The 10,800-nt window shown below is 38.4% G+C and overlaps 1 protein-coding gene across 1 annotated transcript in view; it reads right to left on the minus strand.

Annotated features, from left to right (window-relative positions):
* The window catches only part of cfap92 (cilia and flagella associated protein 92 (putative)), a 69,982-nt gene that overhangs the window by 18,270 nt on the left and 40,912 nt on the right, over nucleotides 1-10,800 (minus strand). The gene's annotated exons all lie outside the window — the stretch shown is intronic.

The following is a 10,800-nucleotide window of genomic DNA, read 5'->3' on the forward strand; positions in this document are numbered from 1 at the left end:
TAAGGATAATCAATATGAACTGTGCTCTGCAATAAGGAAGGATAATCAATATGAACTGTGCTCTGCAATAAGAAAGGATAATCAATATGAATTGTGCTCTACAATAAGGAAGGATAATCAATATGAAATGTGCTCTACAATAAGGAAGGATAATCAATATGAACTGTGCTCTACAATAAGGATAATCAATATGAACTATGCTCTGCAATAAGGAAGGATAATCAATATGAACTGTGCTCTGCAATAAGGAAGGATAATCAATATGAACTGTGCTCTACAATAAGGATAATCAATATGAACTGTGCTCTACAATAAGGAAGGATAATCAATATGAACTGTGCTCTGCAATAACGAAGGAAAATCAATATGAACTGTGCTCTGCAATAACGAAGGAAAATCAATATGAACTGTGCTCTACAATAAGGAAGGATAATCAATATGAAATGTGCTCTACAATAAGGAAGGATAATCAATATGAACTGTGCTCTACAATAAGGATAATCAATATGAACTGTGCTCTGCAATAAGGAAGGATAATCAATATGAACTGTGCTCTGCAATAAGGAAGGATAATCAATATGAACTGTGCTCTAAGGATAATCAATATAATCAGGATAATCAATATGAACTGTGCTCTACAATAAGGAAGGATAATCAATATGAACTGTGCTCTGCAATAAGGAAGGATAATCAATATGAACTGTGCTCTGCAATAAGGAAGGATAATCAATAAGGAAGGATAATCAATATGAACTGTGCTATGAAATGTGCTCTACAATAAGGAAGGATAATCAATATGAACTGTGCTCTACAATAAGGATAATCAATATGAACTGTGCTCTGCAATAAGGAAGGATAATCAATATGAACTGTGCTCTGCAATAAGAAAGGATAATCAATATGAATTGTGCTCTACAATAAGGAAGGATAATCAATATGAAATGTGCTCTACAATAAGGAAGGATAATCAATATGAACTGTGCTCTACAATAAGGATAATCAATATGAACTGTGCTCTGCAATAAGGAAGGATAATCAATATGAACTGTGCTCTGCAATAAGGAAGGATAATCAATATGAACTGTGCTCTACAATAAGGATAATCAATATGAACTGTGCTCTACAATAAGGAAGGATAATCAATATGAACTGTGCTCTGCAATAACGAAGGAAAATCAATATGAACTGTGCTCTGCAATAACGAAGGAAAATCAATATGAACTGTGCTCTACAATAAGGAAGGATAATCAATATGAACTGTGCTCTGCAAAAAGGATAATCAATATGAACTGTGCTCTACAATAAGGAAGGATAATCAATATGAACTGTGCTCTGCAATAAGGATAATCAATATGAACTGTGCTCTGCAATAAGGAAGGATAATCAATATGAACTGTGCTCTACAATAAGGAAGGATAATCAATATGAACTGTGCTCTGCAATAAGGAAGGATAATCAATATGAACTGTGCTCTACAATAAGGAAGGATAATCAATATGAACTGTGCTCTACAATAAGGATAATCAATATGAACTATGCTCTGCAATAAGGAAGGATAATCAATATGAACTGTGCTCTGCAATAAGGAAGGATAATCAATATGAACTGTGCTCTACAATAAGGATAATCAATATGAACTGTGCTCTACAATAAGGAAGGATAATCAATATGAACTGTGCTCTGCAATAACGAAGGAAAATCAATATGAACTGTGCTCTGCAATAACGAAGGAAAATCAATATGAACTGTGCTCTACAATAAGGAAGGATAATCAATATGAACTGTGCTCTGCAATAAGGATAATCAATATGAACTGTGCTCTACAATAAGGAAGGATAATCAATATGAACTGTGCTCTGCAATAAGGATAATCAATATGAACTGTGCTCTGCAATAAGGAAGGATAATCAATATCAACTGTGCTCTACAATAAGGAAGGATAATCAATATGAACTGTGCTCTGCAATAAGGATAATCAATATGAACTGTGCTCTACAATAAGGATAATCAATATGAACTGTGCTCTACAATAAGGATAATCAATATGAACTGTGCTCTACAATAAGGAAAATCAATATGAACTGTGCTCTACAATAAGGAAGGATAATCAATATGAACTGTTCTCTGCAACAAGGATAATCAATATGAACTGTGCTCTACAATAAGGAAGGATAATCAATATGAACTGTGCTCTGCAATAAGGAAGGATAATCAATATGAACTGTGCTCTGCAATAACGAAGGAAAATCAATATGAACTGTGCTCTACAATAAGGAAGGATAATCAATATGAACTGTGCTCTACAATAAGGAAGGATAATCAATATGAACTGTGCTCTACAATAAGGAAGGATAATCAATATGAACTGTGCTCTACAATAAGGAAGGATAATCAATATGAACTGTGCTCTACAATAAGGAAGGATAATCAATATGAACTGTGCTCTACAATAAGGAAGGATAATCAATATGAACTGTGCTCTACAATAAGGATAATCAATAAGGAACTGTGCTCTATAAGGATAATCAATATGAACTGTGCTCTACAATAAGGATAATCAATATGAACTGTGCTCTACAATAAGGAAGGATAATCAATATGAACTGTGCTCTGCAACAAGGAAGGATAATCAATATGAACTGTGCTCTGCAACAAGGATAATCAATATGAACTGTGCTCTACAATAAGGAAGGATAATCAATATGAACTGTGCTATGCAACAAGGAAGGATAATCAATATGAACTGTGCTCTACAATAAGGAAGGATAATCAATATGAACTGTGCTCTACAATAAGGATAATCAATATGAACTGTGCTCTACAATAAGGATAATCAATATGAACTGTGCTCTACAATAAGGATAATCAATATGAACTGTGCTCTACAATAAGGATAATCAATATGAACTGTGCTCTACAATAAGGATAATCAATATGAACTGTGCTCTACAATAAGGAAGGATAATCAATATGAACTGTGCTCTGCAATAAGGAAGGATAATCAATATGAACTGTGCTCTGCAATAAGGAAGGATAATCAATATGAACTGTGCTCTGCAATAAGGAAGGATAATCAATATGAACTGTGCTCTGCAATGTGCTCTACAAGGAAGGATAATCAATATGAACTGTGCTCTACAATAAGGAAGGATAATCAATATGAACTGTGCTCTGCAATAAGGAAGGATAATCAATATGAACTGTGCTCTGCAATAAGGAAGGATAATCAATATGAACTGTGCTCTGCAATAAGGAAGGATAATCAATAAACTGGAAGGAAGGATAATCAATATGAACTGTGCTCTGCAATAAGGAAGGATAATCTGCAATAAGGAAGGATAATCAATATGAACTGTGCTCTGCAACAAGGAAGGATAATCAATATGAACTGTGCTCTACAATAAGGAAGGATAATCAATATGAACTGTGCTCTACAATAAGGAAGGATAATCAATATGAACTGTGCTCTGCAACAAGGAAGGATAATCAATATGAACTGTGCTCTACAATAAGGAAGGATAATCAATATGAATTGTGCTCTACAATAAGGAAGGATAATCAATATGAACTGTGCTCTGCAACAAGGAAGGATAATCAATATGAACTGTGCTCTGAAATAAGGAAGGATAATCAATATGAACTGTACTCTGCAATAAGGAAGGATAATCAATATGAACTGTGCTCTGCAATAAGGAAGGATAATCAATATGAACTGTGCTCTACAATAAGGATAATCAATATGAACTGTGCTCTACAACAAGGAAGGATAATCAATATGAACTGTGCTCTGCAATAAGGATAATCAATATGAACTGTGCTCTGCAATAAGGAAGGATAATCAATATGAACTGTGCTCTGCAGTAAGGAAGGATAATCAATATGAACTGTGCTCTGCAATAAGGAAGGATAATCAATATGAACTGTGCTCTGCAATAAGGAAGGATAATCAATATGAACTGTGCTCTGCAATAAGGAAGGATAATCAATATGAACTGTGCTCTGCAATAAGGAAGGATAATCAATATGAACTGTGCTCTGCAATAAGGAAGGATAATCAATATGAACTGTGCTCTGCAATAAGGAAGGATAATCAATATGAACTGTGCTCTACAATAAGGAAGGATAATCAATATGAACTGTGCTCTGCAATAAGGAAGGATAATCAATATGAACTGTGCCCTGCAATAAGGAAGGATAATCAATATGAACTGTGCTCTGCAATAAGGAAGGATAATCAATATGAACTGTGCTCTACAATAAGGAAGGATAATCAATATGAACTGTGCTCTGCAATAAGGAAGGATAATCAATATGAACTGTGCTCTGCAATAAGGAAGGATAATCAATATGAACTGTGCTCTACAATAAGGATAATCAATATGAACTGTGCTCTACAATAAGGAAGGATAATCAATATGAACTGTGCTCTGCAATAAGGATAATCAATATGAACTGTGCTCTGCAATAAGGAAGGATAATCAATATGAACTGTGCTCTGCAATAAGGAAGGATAATCAATATGAACTGTGCTCTGCAATAAGGAAGGATAATCAATATGAACTGTGCTCTGCAATAAGGAAGGATAATCAATATGAACTGTGCTCTGCAATAAGGAAGGATAATCAATATGAACTGTGCTCTGCAATAAGGAAGGATAATCAATATGAACTGTGCTCTGCAATAAGGAAGGATAATCAATATGAACTGTGCTCTGCAATAAGGAAGGATAATCAATATGAACTGTGCTCTACAATAAGGAAGGATAATCATAATGAACTGTGCTCTGCAACAAGGAAGGATAATCAATATGAACTGTGCTCTGAAATAAGGAAGGATAATCAATATGAACTGTGCTCTGCAATAAGGAAGGATAATCAATATGAACTGTGCTCTGCAATAAGGAAGGATAATCAATATGAACTGTGCTCTACAATAAGGAAGGATAATCAATATGAACTGTGCTCTACAACAAGGAAGGATAATCAATATGAACTGTGCTCTGCAATAAGGATAATCAATATGAACTGTGCTCTCAATAAGGAAGGATAATCAATATGCAATAAGGAAGGATAATCAATATGAACTGTGCTCTGCAATAAGGAAGGATAATCAATATGAACTGTGCTCTGCAATAATCAATATGAACTGAAGGATAATCAATATGAACTGTGCTCTACAATAAGGAAGGATAATCAATATGAACTGTGCTCTGCAACAAGGAAGGATAATCAATATGAACTGTGCTCTAAATAAGGAAGGATAATCAATATGAACTGTGCTCTACAATAAGGAAGGATAATCAATATGAACTGTGCTCTGCAACAAGGAAGGATAATCAATATGAACTGTGCTCTACAATAAGGAAGGATAATCAATATGAACTGTGCTCTGCAATAAGGAAGGATAATCAATATGAACTGTGCTCTGCAATAAGGAAGGATAATCAATATGAACTGTGCTCTGCAATAAGGAAGGATAATCAATATGAACTGTGCTCTACAATAAGGATAATCAATATGAACTGTGCTCTACAACAAGGAAGGATAATCAATATGAACTGTGCTCTGCAATAAGGATAATCAATATGAACTGTGCTCTGCAATAAGGAAGGATAATCAATATGAACTGTGCTCTGCAATAAGGAAGGATAATCAATATGAACTGTGCTCTGCAATAAGGAAGGATAATCAATATGAACTGTGCTCTGCAATAAGGAAGGATAATCAATATGAACTGTGCTCTGCAATAAGGAAGGATAATCAATATGAACTGTGCTCTGCAATAAGGAAGGATAATCAATATGAACTGTGCTCTGCAATAAGGAAGGATAATCAATATGAACTGTGCTCTGCAATAAGGAAGGATAATCAATATGAACTGTGCTCTACAATAAGGAAGGATAATCAATATGAACTGTGCTCTGCAATAAGGAAGGATAATCAATATGAACTGTGCCCTGCAATAAGGAAGGATAATCAATATGAACTGTGCTCTGCAATAAGGAAGGATAATCAATATGAACTGTGCTCTACAATAAGGAAGGATAATCAATATGAACTGTGCTCTGCAATAAGGAAGGATAATCAATATGAACTGTGCTCTGCAATAAGGAAGGATAATCAATATGAACTGTGCTCTACAATAAGGATAATCAATATGAACTGTGCTCTACAACAAGGAAGGATAATCAATATGAACTGTGCTCTGCAATAAGGATAATCAATATGAACTGTGCTCTGCAATAAGGAAGGATAATCAATATGAACTGTGCTCTGCAGTAAGGAAGGATAATCAATATGAACTGTGCTCTGCAATAAGGAAGGATAATCAATATGAACTGTGCTCTGCAATAAGGAAGGATAATCAATATGAACTGTGCTCTGCAATAAGGAAGGATAATCAATATGAACTGTGCTCTGCAATAAGGAAGGATAATCAATATGAACTGTGCTCTGCAATAAGGAAGGATAATCAATATGAACTGTGCTCTGCAATAAGGAAGGATAATCAATATGAACTGTGCTCTACAATAAGGAAGGATAATCAATATGAACTGTGCTCTACAATAAGGAAGGATAATCAATATGAACTGTGCTCTGCAACAAGGAGGGATAATCAATATGAACTGTGCTCTACAATAAGGAAGGATAATCAATATGAACTGTGCTCTACAATAAGGATAATCAATATGAACTGTGCTCTGAAATAAGGAAGGATAATCAATATGAACTGTGCTCTACAATAAGGATAATCAATATGAACTGTGCTCTACAATAAGGATAATCAATATGAACTGTGCTCTACAATAAGGATAATCAATATGAACTGTGCTCTACAATAAGGAAGGATAATCAATATGAACTGTGCTCTACAATAAGGAAGGATAATCAATATGAACTGTGCTCTGCAATAAGGAAGGATAATAAAAATGAACTGTGCTCTGCAACAAGGATAATCAATATGAACTGTGCTCTGCAATAAGGATAATCAATATGAACTGTGCTCTGCAATAAGGAAGGATAATCAATATGAACTGTGCTCTGCAATAAGGAAGGATAATCAATATGAACTGTGCTCTACAATAAGGAATGATAATCAATATGAACTGTGACCCCTTGTGAGACCACATGCTGGTGCGGTTGGCCCTGGGTTCCTCCTAAGGCAAGACAATGCTAGACCTCATGTGGCTGGAGTGTGTCAGCAGTTCCTGCAAGAGGAAGGCATTGATGCTATGGACTGGCCCGCCCATTCCCCAGACCTGAATCCAATTGAGCACATCTGGGACATCATGTCTCGCTTTAGTCCAGGTCTGGGAGGAGATCCCTCGGGAGACCATCCGCCACCTCATCAGGAGCATGCCCAGGCATTGTAGGGAGGTCATACAGGAGGCCACACACACTACTGAGCCTCATTTTGACTTGTTTTAAGGACATTACATCAAAGTTGGATCAGCCTGTAGTGTGGTTTTTCACTTTAATTTTGAGTGTGACTCCAAATCCAGACCTCCGTGGGTTGATACATTTGATTTCCATTGATGATTTTTGTGTGATTTTGTTGTCAGCACATTCAACTATGTAAAGAAAAAAAAAGTGTTCCCTTTATTTTTTGAGCAGTGTATATATATATATATATATATAGTAAGTTATATATATATATATTGTCTCTATACAGTAAGACATATATATATATATATGAAACATACAGGAACTCATCCTTCTGTTCACCTGATTTAGAATTCCTCACAATCAAATGTAGACCGCATTATCTACCAAAAGAATTCTCTTCGGTTATAATCACAGCCGTATATATCCCCCCCCAAGCAGACACATCGATGGCTCTGAACGAACTTTATTTGACTCTTTGCAAACTGGAATCCATTTATCCGGAGGCTGCATTCATTGTAGCTGGGGATTTTAACAAGGCTAATCTGAAAACAAGACTCCCTAAATTTTATCAGCATATCGATTGCGCAACCAGGGGTGGAAAAACCTTGGATCATTGTTACTCTAACTTCCGCGACGCATATAAGGCCCTGCCCCGCCCTCCTTTCGGAAAAGCTGACCACGACTCCATTTTGTTGATCCCTGCCTACAGACAGAAACTAAAACAAGAAGCTCCCACGCTGAGGTCTGTCCAACGCTGGTCCGACCAAGCTGATTCCACACTCCAAGACTGCTTCCATCACGTGGACTGGGATATGTTTCGTATTGCGTCAGATAACAACATTGACGAATACGCTGATTCGGTGTGCGAGTTCATTAGAACGTGTGTTGAAGATGTCGTTCCCATAGCAACGATTAAAACATTCCCAAACCAGAAACCGTGGATTGATGGCAGCATTCGCGTGAAACTGAAAGCGCGAACCACTGCTTTTAATCAGGGCAAGGTGACTGGAAACATGACCGAATACAAACAGTGTAACTATTCTCTCCGCAAGGCAATCAAACAAGCTAAGCGTCAGTACAGAGACAAAGTAGAATCTCAATTCAACGGCTCAGACACAAGAGGTATGTGGCAGGGTCTACAGTCAATCACGGACTACAAGAACAAAACCAGCCCAGGCACGGACCAGGATGTCTTGCTCCCAGGCAGACTAAATCACTTTTTGCCCGCTTTGAGGACAATACAGTGCCACTGACACGGCCTGCAACGAAAACATGCGGACTCTCCTTCACTGCAGCCGAGGTGAGTAAGACATTTAAACGTGTTAACCCTCGCAAGGCTGCAGGCCCAGACGGCATCCCCAGCCGTGTCCTCAGAGCATGTGCAGACCAGCTGGCCGGTGTGTTTACGGACATATTCAATCAATCCCTATACCAGTCTGCTGTTCCCACATGCTTCAAGAGGGCCACCATTGTTCCTGTTCCCAAGAAAGCTAAGGTAACTGAGCTAAACGACTACCGCCCCGTAGCACTCACTTCCGTCATCATGAAGTGCTTTGAGAGACAAGTCAAGGACCATATCACCTCCACCCTACCTGACACCCTAGACCCAATCCAATTTGCTTACCGCCCAAATAGGTCCACAGACGATGCAATCTCAACCACACTGCACACTGCCCTAACCCATCTGGACAAGAGGAATACCTATGTGAGAATGCTGTTCATCGACTACAGCTCGGCATTCAACACCATAGTACCCTCCAAGCTCGTCATCAAGCTCGAGACCCTGGGTCTCGACCCCGCCCTGTGCAACTGGGTACTGGACTTCCTGACGGGCCGCCCCCAGGTGGTGAGGGTAGGCAACAACATCTCCACCCCGCTGATCCTCAACACAAGGGTGCGTTCTGAGCCCTCTCCTGTACTCCCTGTTCACCCACGACTGCGTGGCCACACACGTCTCCAATTCAATCATCAAGTTGTGGACGACACAACAGTGGTAGGCTTGATTACCAACAACGACGAGACGGCCTACAGGGAGGAGGTGAGGGCCCTCGGAGTGTGGTGTCAGGAAAATAACCTCACACTCAACGTCAACAAAACTAAGGAGATGATTGTGGACTTCAGGAAACAGCAGAGGGAACACCCCCCTATCCACATCGATGGAACAGTAGTGGAGAGGGTAGTAAGTTTTAAGTTCCTCGGCATACACATCACAGACAAACTGAATTGGTCCACTCACACAGACAGCATCGTGAAGAAGGCGCAGCAGCGCCTCTTCAACCTCAGGAGGCTGAAGAAATTCGGCTTGTCACCAAAAGCACTCACAAACTTCTACAGATGCACAATCGAGAGCATCCTGGCGGGCTGTATCACCGCCTGGTACGGCAACTGCTCCGCCCACAACCCTAAGGCTCTCCAGAGGGTAGTGAGGTCTGCACAACGCATCACCGGGGGCAAACTACCTGCCCTCCAGAACACCTACACCACCCGATGTTACAGGAAGGCCATAAAGATCATCAAGGACAACAACCACCCGAGCCACTGCCTGTTCACCCCGCTATCATCCAGAAGGCGAGGTCAGTACAGGTGCATCAAAGCTGGGACCGAGAGACTGAAAAACAGCTTCTATCTCAAGGCCATCAGACTGTTAAACAGCCACCACTAACATTGAGTGGCTGCTGCCAACACACTGACACTGACTCAACTCCAGCCACTTTAATAATGGGAATTGATGGGAAATGATGTAAAATATATCACTAGCCACTTTAAACAATGCTACCTAATATAATGTTACATACCCTACATTATTCATCTCATATGCATACGTATATACTGTACTCTATATCATCTACTGCATCCTTATGTAATACATGTATCACTAGCCACTTTAACTATGCCACTTTGTTTACATACTCATCTCATATGTATATACTGTACTCGATACCATCTACTGTATCTTGCCTATGCTGCTCTGTACCATCACTCATTCATATATCTTTATGTACATATTCTTTATCCCCTTACACTGTGTATAAGACAGTAGTTTTGGAATTGTTAGTTAGATTACTTGTTGGTTATTACTGCATTGTCGGAACTAGAAGCACAAGCATTTCGCTACACTTGCATTAACATCTGCTAACCATGTGTATGTGACAAATCAAATTTGATTTTATTTGATTTTTATAACTTACTATATGGGGATAGTCTATATATATATATAACTTACTGTATGGAAGCAGTGTAACGTACTGTATGGAGACAGTCTATATACATCTTAATGTATGGGGAAAGTCTATATATGTATCTACTGTATGGGGACAGTCTATATATGTATCTACTGTATGGAGACAGTCTATATACATCTTAATGTATGGGGACAGTCTTTATATGTATCTACTGTATGGAGACAGTCTATATA

This window comes from Oncorhynchus nerka, linkage group LG2, assembly GCF_034236695.1.
Source record: "Oncorhynchus nerka isolate Pitt River linkage group LG2, Oner_Uvic_2.0, whole genome shotgun sequence".
NCBI classification, from domain to species: domain Eukaryota; kingdom Metazoa; phylum Chordata; class Actinopteri; order Salmoniformes; family Salmonidae; genus Oncorhynchus; species Oncorhynchus nerka.